This window comes from Bos javanicus, chromosome 1, assembly GCF_032452875.1.
Source record: "Bos javanicus breed banteng chromosome 1, ARS-OSU_banteng_1.0, whole genome shotgun sequence".
NCBI classification, from domain to species: domain Eukaryota; kingdom Metazoa; phylum Chordata; class Mammalia; order Artiodactyla; family Bovidae; genus Bos; species Bos javanicus.
Genome location: NC_083868.1, coordinates 30,844,819 through 30,867,068, shown reverse-complemented (window position 1 = coordinate 30,867,068; position 22,250 = coordinate 30,844,819).

Sequence of the window (22,250 nt, the reverse complement as noted above, 5' to 3'; positions counted from 1 at the left end):
TTGAAAAACTGTTTAATAGTGTCTTAAAAGTTAAATACTTACCTATCCCATGATTCAAAAATCCACTCCTAGGTATTATGCACTGAAAATGAGGGCATATGTCCATACAAAGTCTTGAACATGAATGTTCATAGCAGCGCCTTCATAAAATATGAAAAATAACCACACAAAAAAAGATGTCTTTCATCAAGTAAATGAATAAACAAAATGTGGTGAACCAATAGAATGTGCTATTTCTCAAAAACAAAGTCATGACCACTTATCCCACAGCCTTGTCTAACTCAGTGAAACTATGAGCCATGCCATGTAGGACAGAAAGGTCATCATGGAGAGTTCTGGCAAAAAGTGGTCCACTGGAGGAGGGAATGCCAAACCACGTCACTATTCTTGCCTTGAGGACACCATGAAACAGTATGAAAGGACAAAAAGATAGAACACTGAAAGATGAACTCCCCAGGTTGGTAGGTGTCCAAGATGCTACTGGAGACCACTGGAGAAACAACTCCAGAAAGAATGAAGAGATGGAGTCAAAGCAACAACACCACCCAGTTATGGATATTTGACTGGTGATGGAAGTAAAGTCTGATGCTGTAGAGAGCAATATTGCATAGGAACCTGGAATGTTAGGTCCATGAATCAAGGCAAATTGAAAGTGGTCAAATAGGAGATGGCAAGAGTGAACATTGACATTTTTGGAATCAGCAAACTAAAATGGACTGGAATGGGTGAATTTAACTCAGATGATCATTATATCTACTGCTGTGGGCAAGAATCCCTTAGAAGAAATGGAGTAGCCATCATAGTCAACAAAAGAGTCTGAAATGCAGTACTTGGATGCAATCTCAAAAATGACAGAATGATCTCTGTTCATTTCCAAGGCAAACCACTCAATATCACAGTAATGCAACTCTATGCCCTGACCAGTAATGATGAAGAAGCTGACATTGCATGGTTCTATGAAGAACTACAAGACCTTCTAGAACTAACACTCAAAAAGATATCCTTTTCATTATAGGGGACTAGAATGCAAAAGTAGGATGTGAAGATATACCTGGAGGAACATCAAATTTGGCCTTGGAGTACAAAATAAAGCAGGGCAAAGGCTAATAGAGTTTTGCCAAGAGAACATACTGGTCATGGCAAACATCCTCTTCCAACAACACAAGAGAAGACTCTACACATGGACATCACCAGATGGTCAATACTGAAATCAGATTGATTATATCCTTTGCAGCCAAAATGGAGAAACTCTATACAGTCAGCAAAAACAAGATCAGGAGCTGACTGTGGCTCAGATCATGGACTCCTTATTGCCAAATTCAGACTTAAATTGAAGAAAATAGGAAAAACCACTAGACCATTCAGGTATGACCTAAATCAAACCCCTTACAATTGTACAGTGGAAGTGACAAATGGATTGAAGGGATTAGATCTGATAGAGTGTGTGAAGACCTTTGGACGGAGGTTTGTGACATTGCACAGGAGGCAGAGATCAAGACTATCCCAAAGGAAAAATAATGCAAAAAGGAAAAATGGGTGCCTAAGAAGGCATTACAAATAGCTGTTTAAAAAAGAGAAGCAAAAGGCAAAGAAGAAAATGAAAGATAAACTTTTGAATGCAGAGTTCCAAAGCATAGCAAGCAGAGATAAGAAAGCCTTCCTCAGTGATTAGTGCAAAGAAATAGAGGAAAATAATAGAATGGGAAAGACTTGAGATCTCAACAAAATTAGAGATACCAAAGGAAAATTTCATGCAAAGATGGGCACAATAAAGAACAGAAATGGTATGGCCCTAATAGAAGTAGAAGATATTAAGAAGAGGTGGCAAGAATACACAGAAGAACTGTACAAAAAAGATCTTCATGATCCAGATAACCAAAATGGTGTGATCACTCACCTAGAGCCAGATATACTTAAATGTGAAGTCAAGTGGGCCTTAGGAACATCACTACAAACAAAGCTAGTGGAAGTGATGAAATTCCAGTGGAGTTATTTCAAATCTTGAAAGATGATGCTGTGAAAGTGCTGCACTCAATATTTCAGCAAATTTGGAAAACTCAGCAGTGGCCACAGGACTGGAAAAGGTCAGTTTTCATTCCAATCCTAAAGAAAGGCAATGCCAAAGAATGCTCAAACTACCACACAATTGCACTCATTTTGAATGCTAGTAAAGTAATGCTCAAAATTCTCCAAGCCGGGCTTAAACAGTGCATGAACTGTGAACTTCCAGATGTTCAAACTGGATTTAGAAAAGGCAGAGGAACCAGAGATCAAATTGCCAACATCTGTTGAATCATTGAAAAAGCAAGTGTTCCAGAAAAACATCTAGTTCTGTTTTTTTGACTACGCCAAAGCCTTTGACTATGTGTATCACAACAAATTGTGGAAAATTTTTAAAGAGATGGATATACCAGACCACCTGACCTGCCTCCTGAGGAATCCATATGCAGGTCATGAACAACAGTTAGAACTGTACATTGAACAACAGACCGGTTCCAAATTGGAAAGGAATACGACAAAGCTGTTTATTAACACCCTGCTTATTTAACTTATACGCAGAGTAGTACATCATGAGAAATGCTGGACTGTCTGAAGCACAAGATGGAATTAAGATTGCTGGGAGAAATATCAGTAACCTCAGATATGCAGATGACATACAGTGGAAGTGACAAATAGATTCAAGAGATTATATCTAAAAGAGTGACTGAAGAACCATGGATGGACGTTCATGACATTGTATATTGTACATTGACACCACACTTATCACAGAAAGTGAAGAAGAACTAAAGAACCTCTTAATGAAAATGAAAGAGGAGAGTTAAAAAGTTGGCTTAAAGTTCAACATTCAGAAAACCAAGATCATGACATCTGGTCCCATCACTTCATGGGGAATAGATGGGGAAATAATGGAATCAGTGAAAGACTGTGTTTTTTTGGACTTCAAAATCACTGCAGATGGTGACTGCAGCCTTGAAATTAAAAGACCTTGCTCCTTGGAAGGAAAGTTATGACCAACCTAGACAGCATATTAAAAAGCAGAGACATTACTTTGCCAACAAAGGTCTGTCTAGTCAAAGCCATGGTTTTTCCAGTAGTCATGTATGGATGTGAGAGTTTGACTATGAAGAAAGCTGAGCACTGAAGAATTGATGCTTTTGAACTGTGGTGTTGAAGAAGACTCTTGAGAGTCCCTCGGACTGCAAGGAGATCTAACCAGTCCATCCTAAAGTAAATCAGTCCCAACTATTCATTGGAAGGACTGATGCTGAAGCCCCAATAATTTGGCCACCTTTTGCGAAGAAGTGAGTCATTTGAAAAGACCCTGATACTGGGAAAGATTGCAGGCAGTAGGAGAAGGGACAAGAGAGGATGAGATGGTTGGATACCATCACTGACTCAATGGACATGAGTTTGAGTAAACTCCTCAAGTTGGTGATGGAACAGGAGGCCTCACATGTTGTAGTCCATAGGGTATGTGAGTGAACTGAACTGAAAGTCATGAATCATAATAAATACAGCAACTTGGAAGAATTTTAAAATAATTTTGTTAATGAAAGAGAAACAGAAGACAGTACACATTTTTATTCCATTTACATTAATTTCTAATGTATACTTTTATAAATCCTATCAAAATAATAAAAAAAAAACCCTATCAGTTTTGCCTATAGAGTACTGCAGTATAGCCTCAGGTGTTCTTAAGTGCTAGGAAGGAATAGAATCAGCTGGTGGAGAATTGCTACTACCTGAAAGTTTCTCAGAAGTCAGTTTAGAATTCGATTTTAAAAATCGAATTTTAGTCAGTTTTGAAATAGCTTTCACTTTTGAATTGCCACTGCTTCCATGACTTTCAAACCTTATCCAGCCACAAAGATTTGGCAAATTGTAATCCAAATAAACAATAAAACAAAACAAGTTTCAGCACTTAAGAGTACATTTAGCAGTGTAGAAGCCTAAACTAAGCTTATTGGGTTGGAGTGGTGTATCATCACCATGATTTTGTTAATTGAAACCCAGCACCAAAAAAATACATGAGGGAAATTTAGAATATATTTAGACATCATTTAAATATCTTTAAGAGTCCTGGGGAAAGAGAGAGAGATAAGAAAATAATCCAATTCAGCCAGAAATTATTCTGTTTTCAAATACATATTTTTAAAGAAGTCAGTGAAATAATACAGGCCAAACATTGAGGAAATGGTAATGGAATTACTTAAAATAAAAGTAGAAGTATATCTATAGTTGAAAGTGGGTGATGCAAACTTAATTTTTAAAACTAATATTCACATTAAATTGTTTTTTAAATAATTTAACTGGTAATTAAGAGTTGGGCTTTCCTTGTGGTTTAGTGGTAGAGAACCTGCCTGCCAATGTAGGAGATACAGGTTTGGTCCCCCTGTTGGGAGCTTCCTTGGAGAAGGAAATGACAACCCACTCCAATGTTGCCTGGGAAATCCCATGGACAGTGGAGCCTGGCAGGCTATAGTCCATGGGGTCACAAGAGTTGGACGTGACTTAGCAAGAGACCAACAGCACAACAACAGATTGAGAGTTAAGTGAAGGAATTAGCCATGCTTTGGGAGTGAAGTTTTAGATAAAATCAGTCAGAAGAAACAGGTCATCATACATACTGAATTCAGAAAGTTGATTTTGAAGCCAACCCTTTTTGAAGATACTTGCTTGAAATAGCCATGCATGTCTAGAAAAAGAATAACTGAGAAAAGATATATTTTTGAGATCCAATATGAACATCTTAGCTTAAGTTTTGTGTATTAATATACAAAAACAAACACAAGAGGCCTCGGGATCAGGTTTTAAAGAAATTAAGGTGTATATTAATGTTCTATTACTGAGTAACAAATTACCACTAAATTAGTGGCTTAAAGTAACACCCGTTTAGTAACTCAGTTTGCATGTCAGAAATCCAGGTGGGCTTGAGAGTTTTCTGCTCAAAATCTCATAAGATCAAAAGCAGGGTCTCAACCAGGCTGGATTCTTATCTGGAGTATACAGAGAACTTGCTTGCAAACTTATTCCAGTTATTGGTAAGATCCAGTTCTTTGGGGTTTACTGAAGGCTCCATTTCTTAGTTGCTTTTAACATGGTGTGCAGTTAGCCTCTAAATGCTATCAGTCCCAGTTCTTTTTCATAGAGGCTCCTCCACCTTTAAAGCCAAACAACAGCTTAGTGAAGCATTCTTGTACCTTGACTGTATTTAACCTTTCCTTCTGCCAACAGGTGTAGGTAGTTCTCTGCTTTTAAGAGCCCTCATGATTAGCTCAAGCCTACCATATTCTCTGCTTTTTTTAAAGGTCAACTGTGGAATGTAACATAATCATGAAAGCAGTATCTCCTCATGCTATCAGTGTCTAGGGATTAGGGTTTGGTATCTTTAGAAGACATTTTACAAATAAGGTGTTCTAGGGAGGTAGGAACTGGGCTTGGAAGCTGAATTAGTATCATTCATCAATACCAACAGTCTTAACCTAGAGTACAATTTAGAATCAATCACTACTGCTGCTTGAGTTCTTTCTTAGAACAATGAAATTAGAATTTCTGAGGGTGGAGACTAGCTATCAGCACAAAGCTTTCCAATCACCCTAATGTGATGACGGTATCAGCAGTTGCAGGTTAACTTACTTAGGGTGATATATGGAGCAGCAAAAACAGAAACAGTTTGAACTAACACCAGATTTTCTCAATCTCATATGACTTTAACTGATGATTTCCCAGTGTCTCTTTCTAATTTCAAAGATCCTGAGTGTTCTAATTAGGTTGAATATTTGCGTGCCCATTATGGCCCACATATGAACAGTGCACATGTGCACATAGGAATCACCCTACAGATGGACAATTAGGTCTTGCCAAATTTGGAAAATCATTTAAAAACATTCAAAACCTGCTGAAGCATTAAATCACATTCAAAGGTGGTTTATGCAGCAGGAATATCAGGTTTCTGTGTGAGACAGTAGACCCATTAAATATATCTAGAAAGCCTGTAAACATTAGGAATATCATTTGATATTTTAGAAAGGTAAATGCAAACTTTGGAAAACTGAAAATCTTTCTAGCTTAAATTTTTCTATAATTATATTTACATAAAGTCAGAGATTATTGTAATAACTAAATAATTCCAAATTATTCCCTAAATATAGTGAAGCTCATCTGATCATTCATAAATAATGCATTTATTTCAAAATGATCAATTTATAAGGAAACATCTGAAAGCACCACTAACAATGTCCATAACATAAAAAAATAAATATATTGACTATATTAAAATATTTACATCCTTGTTACACTTGAATCTGAATATATGTCCCACATTACAAATATATAACTAACCTGTTCAAACTGTGAAATATTATTCTAAGCTTCTGAAAAATTAAAAGACAATTATTATGCTTAAGGACCTCAGCAATCCAATGTGGGAGGCAGAAATACTAATGAACAATGACACTAATAGTAAGAATACTTAAGTGAGTGATATTGGTTGAAAGGTTCAAAAACATTAACTAATTGAATCCTTATGCTCCTCTGTGGCATTGATGCTTTTGTTTTTCAAATCTCATTTCATAAGAAAATGAAGTCCAGAGAGTTCCAATAACATGGCTAAGATTATATTTTTTTAGACACAGTGGGAGTAGGATTTTCAATCAGGTGGTAAAGCTGCAGAAAGCATACTTATAGCCACTTTGCTCTACAGACTCCCAGAGCAGTAGGACTACTTCTAACAAAGTAGTTAGAAGTAGTCCAAAGCTACAATTTGGACCAAAATGCATGAAGGCTACATGCAAGTGTGAATTACTTATTTAGATCTGAGATGTGGCATTTAAACTGAAGGTAGAATTTCATCAGTTATAAAATTTAAGGAGGGAGAGGATTCAAGACATTGGAAGTATCATGAAGTCTTAATTAGTAGTTTGAAGCACTGAGACTGCATTGTTATATTTCTTTTAGAAATCTCAAAGGGGTGTTCATTATCTGCTTCCTTCATTATATCATCTTGTTGTTGTCTAGTTGCTAAGTTGTGGCTGACTCTTTTGTGACCCCATATAGCCTGCCAGGCCCCTCTGTCCATGGGATTTCCCAGGCAAGAATATTGGAGTAGGTTGCTTTTTCCTTCTCCAGGGGATCTTTCTGATTCAAGGATTAAACCTGGGTCTCCTACATTGGCAGGCAGATTCTTTACCTCTGAGCCATTCTTAATATAGTTTAATTTGACTTTTAACAATTCTATATGAACATTTCCTCTGCATTATCTTTCTCCACTTTATTAAAATCATTGGGTAAAATTGCATAAATGTTATTGTCCAATTACTTGACACAGGAATCCTATATATTTGAATACCTATCATAAGCATACAAGGAAACTAAATGCCATAATTTAGAAAACATTTCAACATTTAGAGTTACTAATTATTACCTTATTCTGATGACTTCTTTTAGAATGGAAGTTTCTTGATATAATAAAGGGCATACATATACACTACAACTAACAACTACCTAGCGGTAAGCTATTGAACACTTCCCATTATAATTGGAAACAGTAAGTATGTTAACTTTTACCACTTCTATTCAAAATTTTACTGGAGTATCTAGTCAGCGTAATGACAAAAAAATGCATAAGGATTCAATGAGGTATTGTCTGGCCCTTCCCATTCAAAGGATTGTGTTTTGAACTGAGCTATTGTGTCCTCATATACCAGACCACCTGATCTGCCTCTTGAGAAACCTGTATGCAGGTCAGGAAGCAACAGTTAGAACTGGATATGGAACAACAGACTGGTTCCAAATAGGAAAAGGAGGACGTCAAGGCTGTATACTGTCACCCTGCTTATTTAACTTCTATGCAGAGTACATCATGAGAAACGCTGGACTGGAAGAAACACAAGCTGGAATCAAGATTGCCAGAAGAAATATCAATAACCTCAGATATGCAGATGACACCACCCTTATGGCAGAAAGTGAAGAGGAACTCAAAAGCCTCTTGATGAAAGTGAAAGTGGAGAGTGAAAAAGTTGGCTTAAAGCTCAACATTCAGAAAACAAAGATCATGGCATCCGGTCCCATCATTTCATGGGAAATAGATGGGGAAACAGTGGAGACAGTGTCAGACTTTATTTTTCTGGGCTCCAAAATCACTGCAGATGGTGATTGCAGCCATGGAATTAAAAGATGCTTCCTCCTTGGAAGGAAAGTTATGAGTAACCTAGATAGGATATTCAAATCAGAGACATTACCTTGCCAACAAAGGTTCGTCTAGTCAAGGCTATGGTTTTTCCAGTGGTCATGTATGGATGTGAGAGTTGGACTGTGAAGAAGGCTGAGCACCAAAGAATTGATGGTTTTGAACTGTGGTGTAGGAGAAGACTCTTGAGTGTCCCTTGGACTGCAAGGAGATCCAACCAGTCCATTCTGAAGGAGATCAGCCCTGGGATTTCTTTGGAAGGAATGATGCTAAAGCTGAAACTCCAGTACTTTAGCCACCTCATGCGAAGAGTTGACTCATTGGAAAAGACTCTGATTCTGGGAGGGATTGGGGGCAGGAGGAGAAGGGGACGACAGAGGATGAGATGGCTGGATGGCATCATTGACTTGATGGACGTGAGTCTCAGTGAACTCCGGCAGTTGGTGATGGACAGGGAGGCCTGGCGTGCTGCGATTCATGGGGTCGCAAAGAGTCGGACACGACTGAGCGACTGATCTGATCTGATCTGATTGTGTCCTCTAGAACAAGATTGCACCATGCTGGAAAGTGGGGTTGGGGTGACAATAAGTAAAACTGATATGAAATTTCTTACTATTTTCAATGTGGTTTTTCCTTGCATGGGTATTCACTTGGCTGCTGTAGACCTTTTAGTTTTTTCTAGAGTTCTTATAAAATAACTTTAGTCTCTAGTTTAGTAGTTTCTGTTTATCTGTTTGGTTTCATTTCAGTATTTCTGAACTTAGAGCTTCCTAATCCACCATTTAGCTAATCTAACACTGAAAGTGAAAGTGAAGTTGCTCAGTCGTGTCCGACTCTGCGATCCCATGGGCAGTTGCCTGCACCAGGCTCCTCCATCAATGGGAGGTTCTAGGCAAGAGTACCGGAGTGGGTTGCCATTTCCTTCTCCAGGGAATCTTCCCGACCCAGGGATCGAATCCAGGTCTCCCTCATTGTAGACAGACACTTTACCATCTGAGCCACCTAACACTAGAAACCTAAAACTTCCTGATATGGTTTGTTTCTTAGCAAATTTTGAGAATTATTTAAAAGAATTAATACTAATGATATTCTATTTAATATAAATCAGGAACTAGACTAACATTACCAATTTTGTTAATCCTTCAATTCTCAGATGAAGAAAAGGTAGAAGTGCAAATAATTAAAGCAATATTTTTTCTAGTATTAACTTTCTCTGTTACTAACTGTACAATATTGGGGATTTTTCTTTGTGTATATTTCATAGAATCATTTTATTAATGCCATGATTATTGAATTTTAAGTTCAGTTTCTATAATATCACTATTGTTTAATACTTTGAAATTGCTACTGTTGTTTTTATGTGAGTATACTAAAAGATCCATATTTTATAGTGAATTGGCTCCACAGTATGGATTTTTACTACACCATATTTTGGGCCAATATTTAACATGATGTTGTAGCATAATATTACTCTCTAAGATAGTAAAGCAATATTAATGTGGTATGATCTGGCAGCCATGTTGATGTCAAACACTGGTAAACATAGCCCTCAATTTTTAATTTCCACTTGTATAGCTTCAACAAAAAATTATGATGAAAGAATTATGATGAAAGTAGTTACAAAAGTATTTTTTTAGTGGGGAAGAAGCTGGAAAGGAGAAGGGTGAAAATTTATTTAGAATATTATGATTTATACAGGTATATTTTCTGAGAACTTCCCAGAAAAAGAAAGAAATATTATGATCAACATTGTCATTTTAATTTTTTCTAAGCTGCATTTTTTCCTACAAGCAAGCTATAATTCTGTCAGGCAGAAAAGAAAATATGTTGAATAGTTTTATTACATTTTGCATGAATATACTCCATGTATTTTCCAGATCTCTATGCATTCAAAATGCAAAGAAAATTTTAAAAGATAAAACAGACAAATACAAACATATTTAATTTATACATTCTTGAAGTGGAAATAAATTTTGGATAAATGAGCAAACTATAGTACTTGCTACTAACTCATCTATTTTAACATATTCTGAAGTTCTAAAATTGAATATTTTCTATATTCTAGATGTGTAAATATTCAAGTCAAATAAATACACAAACACAAATCTTTTAAAACCTACTCTTATATGCAATACTACACATTTGGCATTTGAAATTAAAATGATTCAAATTAATCAAGTTGTTACTGTTCATTGTTGCTGTTCAGTCACCCAGTTGTGTCCAACTCTTTGTGACCCCATGGACTGCAGCACACCAGGCCTCTCTGTCCATCACCATCTCCTAAAGTTTGCTCAAATTCATGTCCAGTGTACTGGTGATGCCATTCAGCCATCTCATCCTCTCATGCCCCAGTCTTCTTCAGGCCTCAATCTTTCCCTGCATCAGAGACATTTCCAATGAGTCAGCTGTTGGAACTAAATGACCAAAATACTGGAGTTTCAGTTTCAGCATCAGTATTTCCATGGAGTATTCCTTGATTTACTGAGCATGGCCCTGCTAATCAGAACAAGACCCAGTTTCCCCCACAGTCAGTCTCTCCCATCAGGAAGATTCCATAAGCCTCTTATCCTTATGTCTCAGAAAGCAGATAGAATGAAAACCACAATCACAGAAAACTAACTAAACTGATCATATGGATGACAGCTTTGTCTAACTCAATGAAACTATGAGCCATGATATGTAGAGCCACCCAAGATGGACGGTCGGTGGTGGGGAGTTCTGACAAAGCATGGTCTACTTGAGAAGGGAATGGGAAATCATTTCAGTATCCTTGAGAACCCCAATGTATAGTATGCAAAGGCAGGAAGATATGACACTGAAAGATGAACACCCCAGGTCAGTAGGTACCCAATATGCTAATGGAGAAGAGTGGAGAAATAACTCCAGAAAGAATGAAAAGACAAAGCCAAAGCAAAACCAACACCCAGTTGTGGATGTGACTGGTGGTGGAAGTAAAGTCCAATGATGTAAAGAATAATATTGCATAGGAAATGGAAATGAATCAAGGTAAATCAGAAGTGGTCAAATAGGAGATGGCAAGAGTGAACATCAACATTTTGGGGATCAGCAAACTAAAATGGACTGACATGGGTGAATTTAACTCAGATGACCATTATATCTACTACTGTGGGTAAGAATCCCTTAGAATAAATGGATTAGCCCTCATAGTCAACAAAAGAGTCTGAAATGAAGTTCTTGGGTGCAATCTCAAAAACGACAGAATGATCTGTGTTCGTTTCCAAGGCAAACCATTCAATATCACAGTGATCTAAGTCTATGAGTGAACCTGTAATGCTGAAGAAGCTGAAGTTGAATGGTTCTATGAGGACATTCAAGACCTTCTAGAACCAACATTCAAAATATGTCCTTTTCAGTATAGGAGATTGGAATGCAAAAGTAGGAACTCAAGAGATACCTGGCTGCTGCTGCTGCTAAGTCGCTTCAGTTGTGTCTGACTCTCTGTGATCCCATAGATGGCAGCCCACCAGGCTCCCCCATCCCTGGGATTCTCCAGGCAAGAACACTGGAGTGGGTTGCCATTTCCTTCTCCAATGCATGAAAATGAAAAGTGAAAGTCAAGTTGCTCAGTCGTGTCTGACTCTTAGCGACCCCATGGACTGTAGCCCACCAGGCTCCTCCATCCATGGGATTTTCCAGGCAAGAGTACTGGAGTGGGGTGCCATTGCCTTCTCCAAGAGATACCTGGAGTAACAGGCAAATTTGGCCTTGGAGTACAGAATGAAGCAGGGCAAAGGCTAACAGAATTACACACTTGTCATAGCAAACACACTCTTCCAACAACACAAGAGAAGAGTCTACATATGGACATCACCAGATGGTCAATACCAAAATCAGATTGATTATATCCTTTGCAGTCAAAATGGAGAAACTCTATATAGTCAGCAAAAACAAGACCAGGAGCTAGCTGTGGCTCAGATCATGGACTCTTTATTGGCAAATTCAGACTTAAATTGAAGAAAGTAGGGAAAAACACTAGACCATTCAGGTATGACCTAATCAAATCCCTTATGATTATACAGTGTAAGTGACAAATAGATTCAAGGAATTAGTTCTGATAGACAGAATGCCTGAAGAACTATGGACAGAGGTTCGTGACATTATACAGGAGGCAATGATCAAGACCATCCACAAGAAAAAGAAATGCAAAAAGGCAAAATGATTGTCTGACGAGGCCTTACAAATAGCTAAGAAAAGAAGAGAAACTAAAGGCAAAGGAGAAGAGGAAGGATACCTCCATTTGAATGCAGAGTTCCAAAGAATAGAAGGAGAGATAAGAAAGCCTTCTTCAGTGATCTATGCAAAGAAATAGAGGAAATCCATAGAATGGGAAAGACTAGATATGTCTTCATAAAATTAGAGATACCAAGGGAATATATCATTCAAAGATGGGCACAATAAAGAACAGAAATGGTATGGACCTAACAGAAACAGAAGATATTAAGGAGAGGTGACAAGAATACACAGAAAAAGTATACAAAAAAGATATTCATGACCCAGATCACCACGATGGTGTGATCACTCACCTAGAGCCAGACATCCTAGAATGTGAAGTCAAGTGGGCCTTATGAGCAAAGCTAGTGGACATGATGATATTCCAGTGGAGCTATTTCAAATCCTGAAAGATGATGCTGTGAAAGTGCTGCACTCAATATACCAGCAAATTTGGAAAACTCAACAGTGGCCACAGGATTGGAAAAGGTCAGTTTTCATTCCAATCTCAAAGAAAGGCAATGCCAGGGGTGTTCAAACTACTGTAAAACTGCAGTCATCTTACACACTAGCAAAGTAATGCTCAAAGTTCTCCAAACCAGGCTTCAACAGTACATGAACTGAGATGTTCAAGCTGGATTTAGAAATGTCAGAGGAACTGGATATCAAATTGTCAACATCCATTGGATCATTGAAAAACCAAGAGAGTGCCAGAAAAACATCTACTTCTGCTTTATTGGCTACACCAAACCTTTTGATTATATGGATCACAACATATTGTGGAAAATTCTTCAAGAGATGGGAATACTAGACCACCTTCACTGCCTTCTGATTATCTGTAAGCAGGTCAAAAACAACAGTTAGAACTGGACATGGAACAACAGACTGGTCCTAAATCAGGAAAGGAATATGTCAAGGCTGTATGTTGTCACCCTGCTTATTTAACTTATATGCAGAGTACATCATGCAATATGTGTGGCTCAATGAATCACAAGCTGGAATCAAGATTGCTGGGAGAAATATCAATAACTCAGATATGCAGACACCTCAGATATGGCAGAAAGTGAGAGAAACTAAAGAGCCTCTGGATGAAAGTGAAAGAGGAGAGTGAAAAAGTTGGCTTAAAACTCAATACTCAGAAAACTAATTATCATGGCATCTGGTCCCTTCACTTCATGGCAAATAAATGGGGAAACAGTGGAAACAGTGACAGACCTTAAATTTGGGGGATCAAAAATCACTGCAGATGGTGACTGCAACAATGAAATTAAAAGACGCTTGCTCCTTGGAAGAAAAGTTATGACCAACCTAGACAGCATATTAAAAATTAGAGACATGACTTTGCTGATAAAATTCCATCTAGGCAAAGCTGTGGTTTTTCCAGTAGTCATGTATGGATGTGAGAGTTGGACTATATAGAAAGCTGAGTGCTGAAGAACTGATGCTTTCAGACTGTGGTATTGAGGAAGACTCTTGAGAGTCCCTTGGACTGCAAGGATATTCAACCAGCCAATCATAAAGGAAATTGATCCTGAATATTCTTTGGAAGGACTGATGCTGAAGCTGAAACTCCAATATTTTGGCCACCTGATGTGAAGAACAGACTCTAGGGAAAATACCCTGATTCTGGGAAAAACTGAAGGCAGGAGGAGAAGGGGACAACAGAGGATGATATGGACATGAGTTTGAGTAAGGTCCGGGAGTTGGTGATGGACAGGGAAGCCTGGTGTGCTGCAGTCTGTGTGGTCACAAAGAGTCAGACACGACTGAGCAACTGAATTGAACAGCTTCAGCATCAGTCTTTCCAATGAGTATTCAGAATTGATTTACCTTAAGATTTATTGGTTTGACCTCCTTGCTGTCCAAGAGACTTTCAGGAGTCTTCTTCAGCACCACAATTACAAGGCATCAATTCTTTGGTGCTCTGCCCTCTTTACAGTCCAGCTGTCACAATCATACATGACCACGGAGAAGACCATTGTCTTGACCCTTCGGATCTTTGTTGTCAGAGTAATGTCTCTGCTTTTAAACACACTGTCTAGGTTTGTCATAGCTTTCCTGCCAAAAAGCAAACATCTTCTGTTTTCATGGCTGCAGTCATCATCTGCGGTGATTTTAGAGCCCAAGAAGAGGAAATCTGTCACTAATTCTTCCTTTACCTTCTCTATTTACCATGAAGTAATGGGGCCAGATGCCAAGATCTTTGTTTTTTTAAATATTTAGCTTTAAGCTCACTCTTTCACTTTCCTACTTCACCCTTATCAAGAGGTTCCTTAGTTCCTCTTCATTCTCTGCTACTAGGGTGGTATCATCTGCATATCTGAGGTTGTTGATTCTTCTCCTGTGTAAATTAATCCCTTGGTGATTCACGGGATTAAATCTGGTAGCTAGAGTACCTGAAGAATTATGGATGGAAGTCTGTAATATCGTGTAGGAGGCAGTAAACAAAACCATCCCAAAAGAAAAAGAAAAGTAAGAAGGCAAAGAGGTTATCTGAAGAGGCCTTATAAATATCTAAATAAAGAAGAGAAGTAAAAAGCAATGGAGAAATGGAAAGGTATATCCAACTAAACACAGAATTCCAAAGAACAGCACAGAGAGAAAAGAAGGCCTTCTTCAATGAACAGTTTATAAAACTAGAAGAAAATAGCAGAAGGGGAAAACTAGAAGAAAATAGCAGAAGGGGAAAGATTAGAGATCTATTCAGGAAAATTGGAGCTATCAGGGGAACATTTTTCCCAAAGATGGGCACAATAAAGGAAATAAATGGTAGAGACCTAGTAGATGTTGAAGAGATCAAGAAGAGATGGAAAGAATGTGGAAGAACTGTATAAAAAAGGTATAAATTAACCAGATTGTTTGATGGTGTTGTCAGCCACCCAGAGCCAGACATTCTGGAGAGGAAAATCAAGAGGGCCTTAGGAAGCAGTGCTATTAATAAAGCTAGTGGATGCAACAGAATTCCAGTAGAACTATTTATAACCCCCAAGGATCACATCATCAGTGTGTTGCATTCATTATGTCAGCAAACCTGGAAGACCCAGCAGTGGCCACATAACTGGAAAATGTCAGTCTTCATCCCAATTCCAAGAAGGTCAGTACTAAAGAATGTGCTAACCATTGGGAAGTTGCACTCATCCCCGATCCTACAAAGGTCATGACTAAAATCTTGCAGATAGGCTTCAGCATTATGTGAACCAAAAACTTCCAGATTTCCAAGCTAGGTTCAGAAAAGGAGGAGGTACCAGAGATCGAATTGCCAGCATTCACTGGATCATAGAGAAAGCTAGGGAATTCCAGTGATTATACAGTGGAAGTGAGAAATAGATTTAAGGGACTAGATCTGATAGACAGAGTGCCTGATGAACTATGGATGAGGTTAATGATATTGTACAGGAGAAAGGGCTCAAGACCATCACCCCCCCCCCCCAAACAAGAAATGCAAAAAGGCAAAATAGCTGTGCAAAGAAGAGAAGTGAAAGGCAAAGGAGAAAAGGAAAGATATATCCATTTGAATGCAGAATTCCAAAGAATAGCAAGGAGAGATAAGAAAGCCTTCCTCAGTGATCAATGCAAAGAAATAGAGGAAAACAATAGAATGGGAAAGACTAGAGATCACTTCAAGAAAATTAGAGATAGCAAGGGAACATTTCATGCAAAGATGCACTTAATAAAGGACATAAATCGTAAGGACCTAACAGAAGCAGAAGATATTAAGAAGAGGTGGCAAGAATACACAGAACTACAAAAAAGTTCTTCATGACCCAGATAATCACAATGGTGTGATCACTCACCTAGAACCAGACATCCTGGAATGTGAAATGAAATGGGCCTTAGGAAAAATCACTATTAACAAAGCTAGTGGAGGTGATGGAATTCCAGTTGAGCTCTTTCAAATGCTGAAAGATGATGCTGTGAAAGTACTGCACTCAATATGTCTGCAAATTTGGAAAACTCAGCAGTGGCCACAGGACTGGAAAAAGTCAGTTTTCATTCCAATCCCAAAAAAAGGCAATGCCGAAGAATGCTCAAACTACCACACAATTGCACTCATCTCACACACTAGTAAAGTAATGCTCAAAATTCTCCAAACCAGACTTCAGCAATAAGTGAATGGTGAAACTCCAGATGTTCAAGCTGGTTTTAGAAAAGGCAGAGGAACCAGAGATCAAATTGCCAACATCTGCTGGATCATTGAAAAAGCAAGAGAGTTCCAGAAAACATCTGTTTCTGCTTTATTGACTATGCCAAAGCCTTTGACTGTGTGGATCACAAGAAACTGTGGAAAATTCTGAAACAGATGGGAATACCAGATCACCTGACCTGCTTCTTGAGAAACCTGTATACAGGTCAGGAAGTAACATTTAGAACTGGACATGGAACAACAGACTGGTTCCAAATAGGAAAAGGAGTACATCAAGGCTGTATATTGTCACCCTGCTTATTTAACTTATCTGCAGAATTCATCATGAGAAACGCTGGGCTGAGGAAGCACAAGCTGGAATCAAGATTGCCAGGAGAAATATCAATAACCTCAGATATGCAGATGACACCACCCTTATGGCAGAAAGTGAAGAAGAGCTAAAGAGGCTCTTGATGAAAGTGAAAGAGGAGAGTGAAAATTTGGCTTAAAGCTCAGCATTCAGAAAACTAAAATCATGGCATCCATTCCTATCACTTCATAGCAAATAGATTGAGAAAGAGTAGAAACCGTGGCTGACCTTATTTTTCTGGGCTCCAAAATCACTGTAAATGGTGATTGCAGCCATGAAATTAAAAGATTCTTACTCCTTGGAAGGAAAGTTATCACCAACCTAGACAGCATATTAAAAAGCAGAGACATTACTTTGTCGACCAAAGTCCATCTAGTCAAGGCTATGTTTTTTCCAGTGGTCATGTATGGATGTGAGAGTTGGACTATAAAGAAAGCTGAATGCCAAAGAATTGATGCTTTTGAACTGTGGTGTTGGAGAAGACTCTTAAGAGTCCCCTGGACTGCAACGAGATCCAACCAGTCCATCCTAAAGGAGATCGGTCCTGGGTGTTCATTGGTAGGACTGATGTTGAAACTGAAACTCCAATACTTTGGCCACCTGATGTGAACAACTGACTCATTTGAAAAGACCCTGATGCTGGGAAAGATTGAGGGGGTAGGAGGAGAAGGAGACAACAGAGGATGAGATGGTGTCACCGACTCAATGGACATGGGTTTGAGTGAACTCAGGGAGTTGGTGATGGACAGGGAGGCCTGGTGTGCTGTGGTTCATGGGGTCTCAAAGAGCTGTACATGATTGAGCCACTAAACTGAACTGAACTGAACCGAGGGAATTCCAGAAATAAATCTACCTCTGTTACATTGACTACACCAAAGTCTTTGATTGTGTGCATCATAACAGACTGTGTAAAGCTCTTGAAGAGATAGGAATACCAGACCATCTTACCTTTCTCCTGAGAAACCTGCATGCGGTTCAATAAGCAAAAGTCAGAACCCTGTATGGAAGAATTGGTTGGTTCAAGACTGAGAAAGCAGTTGTCTGGGCTGTCTGCTGTTACCCTGTTTGTTTAATCTATATGCTGAGCACACCATAGGAGATGCCAGGCTGGATGAGTTACAAGCAATTAACATATATAATACCTCTGTTTCTATCTGAAACTTTTATTAAATAAATAATTGCTTGAAACTGTTCAGATAAACAGATAACACCATTTTTATCTTGGCTGAACTTTATGAATGCTATTAAAATCAATTCAAGTTCTAAATGGAGTTAATTATGACACTGAGTCATAATGGCATTTCTTTTTGTAAGATGGCAGAGAAGAAATGTTGTTAATTATAGAGAAGTGAAAAACTTCACAGTAGTTGTTAAGAGTTAAAAGTACCCTTTAAAACTACAGTCCGATTTTCTCTTGGCTCAAAAGTTTAAAGTGACTCTCCTAAACTTCTCAAGGTGTCATTGAATACTGGATTAGAGTCCAGCATTTTTCTTTTTTCACCAAAATATTTTGTCTTTAAGTGATATGCTTCTTTTACTTCCTCCAAATATTTTTATGAAATTATTGGATAATGGATATTCTTGATATGTAGGCAAACAGTTAAAGATGTACCACTTACCAGCTTTATTATTTGATTTTTCCTTCTCAAAACCAGCCAAAGAAGAATCGGTCCCCACAAGTCTATTTAGTCTACCTATGTCAAGGAGACAAAATATCCCTAAGTGACAATGATCAATTCAAGATTTTCATTTTATCATCTTACTTGATTTTAAGCAGTATTTGAAACAATTGATTACTCCTACTTTCCACTAAGTTTCCGTTTACTTCACTGTTCATTCTTTATATTTCTAATTTCCTGAATCATCCTCCTTGTTTCAAAGCCTAAATGATAGAAAACTTCACAGTGTAGTTTTCTAGCACTTTTATTTTTCATCTATGGTCTACTGAAATATTCAAGTCTTATGAATTTAATTAGCATGTATTCACTAATTCCCAAATCTTTTTCTCAACCCTCAGTTACCAATTTTAGGTGCTTTTGTGTAATTACCTATAATACACAGCTTACATTAATAATACAGATGGATCTACTCTTAAAATATAGCTTGAACTTAACTATATGGCACCATGCATAGGTATAATCCTTGCCCAGGCCCTCATTTCCTTTGATCTAAAGTCCATATCTTCTTTTTTCTATTCAGTACTCTCATAACTAGTCTCCTACTTGCACTAACAACTCCATGTTGTCTATTCTCCATTAATCAGCTAGAATACTATAAATCACAAATGATATTGTTTCCTGCTTAATGTATTCTAGCGGGTTCCTACACTAGAAACCCACTAGAAAGTTAGAACAAAATTAAAAGTACAATCAAGCTGTAGATAATATGGTCTCACAGTTTCATATTGCTACTGTAACAAATGAGTTTGAGCAAACTCCATGAAATACTGAAGGACAGGGAAGCCTGGTGTGCTGTAGTTTATGGGGTCACAAACAGTTGGACACAACTGAGCAACTAAACAACAACTGTAACAAAGGGCCACAGATTTATTGGCTTAAAACAATACAAATTTGTTATTTTGTAGTCCTGGAGATTAGAAGTCCAAATCGGGTCATGGGTAAAATCAAGTGGCCCGGAGTGTTGTGTTACTTCTGGACACTATAGGGAAGGATTTATATTTTTGTTGGTTTACTTTCTCTCAAGAAAAACCCTTGGGAGTCCCTTGGACAGCAAGGAGATCAAACCAGTCAGTCCTAAAGGAAATCAACTCTGAATATTCACTGGAAGGACTGATGCTGAAGCTGAAGCTCCAGTACTTTGGCCACCTCATGTGAAGGGCTGACTCATTGGAAAGGACCCTGATGCTGGAAAAGATTGAAGGCAAAAGGAGAAGGGGGAGGGCAAAGGGTTAGATGATTAGATAGCATCACCAACTCAATGGGCATGAATTTGAGCAAACTCTGGAAGGTAGTGGAGCTGGCATACTACCGTCCATGGGTTTGCAAAGAGTTTGGACATAACTTAGGGGCTGAACAACAACTTTCTTTCAGCTTCCCACATTTCTTGACTTATAGCCACCCTTCATCTTTAAAACCAACAATGGCTAGTTGAGTATTTCTTATTTGTATCACTGACACTAACACTTCTGCCTCACTCTTAATAAGTATCTTTGTGATTACAGTTGGCTTGGGGCTGGTGCACTGGGATGACCCAGAGGGATGGTACGGGGAGGGAGGAGGGAGGGGATTCAGGATGGGGAACACGTGTACACCCGTGGTGGATTCATGTTGATGTATGGTAAAACCAATACAATATTGTAAGTAATTAGCCTGTAATTAAAATAAATAAATTTAAATTAAAAAAGGGAAAAAATAAAATAGACATATATGTAGCACTATAAAAAAAAAAGAATGAGCAATAATAGAAATTTTAGAGTCATTGAAATCAGTATTTTCAAAATGTTCACAGATACAGTATCACTCATCACTTAAAATTGATTATGAAAAACAACCTATAATTTTTGATGTATATTTGACTAAGACCATGATTATGGAAGTTAAAATATATATTCACTTAAAGGAGAATTCTGAGAAGATGGCAAAGTAGGAAGCCTGAGGAAACTGTTTCCCTACTGGACAATTGCAATGGCAAAATCTCTCTGATGTAATTATTTTCAAACTCAAAAGCCTAGTGAAGGTTTTCAACTTCCCCAAAAAAGATGTGAATGGTAAACTGTGCTTATTTTTGGTCAATTTTAGCTCTTAGCATAGTAGGAATTATCTATGTCCCACCCCCAGACCTGTGACAGGCATCTGTTCACTGGTCACTGGAGAGATCAGTGCAGGAGCCAAGATAGGTGAAAAGGACCTTGTCCTCCAAATATCTAGTCAGTGCTCGCATAACTGATTCCTGCTTCTGATCACAGAAATGCCAACAAAAGGCTCAGTAGCCGTTGTTCTGCTTCCCTACACTGTGGCAGGTTCCTCCTTCTTTAGCTAAAGTGATTCCCAGGGAACCGAAATGGTCACTGCTCTTTCCTGCCCTTCATTTTTTTTTTTTTTTTTTTTTGCCAAATATCAAAATGAATCCGCCACAGGTATACATGTGTTCCCCATCCCGAACCCTCCTCCCTCCTCCCTCCCCATACCATCCCTCTGGGCCGTCCCAGTGCACCAGCCCCAAGCATCCAGCATCATGCATCGAACCTGCATCCTGCCCTTCATTTTTCTTTCTTCTTTCAGAAAGCCAGAGATTCAAAAGCAACTGCCTATACTGGGAAAATAAAAAGTGACCATACATGCTCAGGAAAAGGTGAAGACTCAGCAAAGACCAGAAAATACCTTAAATTTACACCTCAAGTTGAAACTAGAAATAGCCTATAACAAAAAAGAAAAAAACTGGGCAAAGGGGAGAGTCTGATTATCAGAGTTATCAGATTTAAATGTCCAGTTTTGTACAACATCAACAAAAATCACAAGGAATTCAAAGAAATGAGAAGGCAAAAATCAACAGAAACGTCCCCTGGAAAAGATCTGATAACATATATACTAGACAAGAAATTTAAAATGACTGTCTTAGATATGCTGAAAGAACTAAGGGAAGATGAAGAGAAAATCAAGAAATCAATGTGCTAACAAAATAGAAATATCAATAGAGAAATAGAAACCCTAAAAATAGAAAACAAAAAGAAATTCTGGAGCTGAAAATTACTATAATTGAAATTTTAAAAATTACTAGAAGAATTCAAAGACTCAGTTGAGCAGGAAGAAGAAATAATTCACAAGGCTGAAGATAGGACAAAGGAAATTGTTGAGTCTGAGGAACAACAACAACAACAAAACCTAATTCAAATATAAGCAAAAGAGGTGAATAGACATGTCTCCAAAAAGAAATAGAAATGACCAGTAGCATGTGAAAAGACACTTAAAATCTCTAATCATTAGGGAAATGAAAATGAAAACTACAGTGACATAGCATTTCACTCCTATTAGGAAGGCCACTATCAAAAAAAAAAAAGAAAAGAAAACTATGAGAGTTTGGAACTCTTGTGCACTGTTGGTTGAAATGCAAAATGGTATAATTTTTTTTTTTTAATTAAAGTAGAACTAACAAATGATCCAGCAATTCCACTTCTTGTTATATAACCAAAAGAATTGAAAGCAAGTTCTCTAAGAGATATTTGTATATTCATGTTCACAGAATTTACAATAGCTCTAATGTGGCAGTAACCCTGTGTTCACTGATGGATGAAACGATAAGCAAAAGGTGGTATATACATACAATGGATACATACAACATACAGTGGAATGTTAGGTAGCCCTAACAAGAAAGGAAATTCT